Source organism: Bombus impatiens, unplaced genomic scaffold (genome assembly GCF_000188095.3).
Source record: "Bombus impatiens unplaced genomic scaffold, BIMP_2.2 scf_5383, whole genome shotgun sequence".
NCBI classification, from domain to species: Eukaryota; Metazoa; Arthropoda; class Insecta; order Hymenoptera; family Apidae; genus Bombus; species Bombus impatiens.
The window spans coordinates 1-632 of NT_181802.1; the positions used below are offsets into that span (position 1 = coordinate 1).

General features: G+C 34.3%; 1 pseudogene; it reads left to right on the forward strand.

The window, feature by feature from the left end:
* The first annotated feature begins 19 nt into the window (after nt 1-19).
* LOC117152523 lies at nt 20-347 on the forward strand (annotated as a pseudogene).
* Nucleotides 348-632: the final 285 nt, after the last annotated feature.

Genomic DNA, 632 nt, shown 5'->3' on the forward strand with positions numbered 1-632 from the left:
CAAACTAGACTTACGGAATATGAATTGAGAGAAGTATGTTGAAGTTTACCTGATGGGAATTAAGAAATTTGTTCTAAAACAAGAGTTTCAGTCAACAGCCCGTCAACGATTAGCAAGGTACGTATAAAAGTATCTGCGAATAAAGAAATAGGAACTAATATAGATACATATATTGTTGGTTATTTCAGGTTGTACTGGATACATCAGACCACCAATATATCCGGTATAATAATTTTGTTATGGATAATACTATGTTTTGTATACTGACTACTTGAACGTTACTTTTTTATTTTTGAACCAAAGACAATATGAATACAATTTATGAGGAAGGGATTTATCATCCTTTTCACTTTGTCTTTTCATTCGTCTCCTTTCTAAATAAATCCATTTATGACATTGTTTATTTTTTCTATAAAATTTTAATAAGAATGCAGGTATTTATACGCACATGATTTCAGAGCTGTAAGTAATTCATCTGCTTACTGAATATGAACATTTTTCCATTATAATGTCAACATTATGTGGCGGATGAAAAGAGAGAGTTTGTGTTTCGTCCCGGGACTACCGGTGGACTCGTCGGTACGGCTATGCTCGGTAGTCCCTGCCTTAGACGTAGAGGGAGTCTCGCTAGG